This window comes from Pseudocercospora fijiensis (assembly GCF_000340215.1).
Source record: "Pseudocercospora fijiensis CIRAD86 unplaced genomic scaffold MYCFIscaffold_6, whole genome shotgun sequence".
Taxonomy (NCBI): Eukaryota; Fungi; Ascomycota; class Dothideomycetes; order Mycosphaerellales; family Mycosphaerellaceae; genus Pseudocercospora; species Pseudocercospora fijiensis.
In genome coordinates, this window is record NW_006921537.1 from 3,983,306 (window position 1) to 3,983,821 (window position 516).

Here is a 516-nt window from a genome sequence, read left to right on the forward strand (position 1 = left end):
AGTTTCTATAGGTAAAGGCTATTATAAGTGTAGTAGTAGAGGTTCGCCTCGCTTAAAGGATCGGAAAGATCGAGGAGTAACCTATTGTCCGCAAGATCGACCCTAGCTAGCTTAGCTCTATAGTTTTTGCCCTTAGTTAGTCTATTAATCGCCCAATCTTTTAAGCGGCTTAAAGTTTTAATTAAAGTTTTAATCAAACCTTTAATATAGCTATTCTTTTAACTTAATTAGTATAGCGCGCCTCCGGCCTTAGGCCGTAGTATAGGTAAGGTTGTCTTCGCAAGTATAGTAGCGACAATAGGTAAGGTTAGCAATATTAGCGAGTAGGTAATGTTAGCAATAGCGGCGCTAGTCGTCTTAGCGCCAACTTTACCTTCTTCTAATTTCCTTCTTTAACTAATAACAACTCGGCAACACCGTTACTAATATAGCCGTATCCTTCCTATCTTAAACAGCAACAAACTCCCCAATACTATTACTAATATAGCCGCGCCGGCCGCGACGTCCTCGCCGATT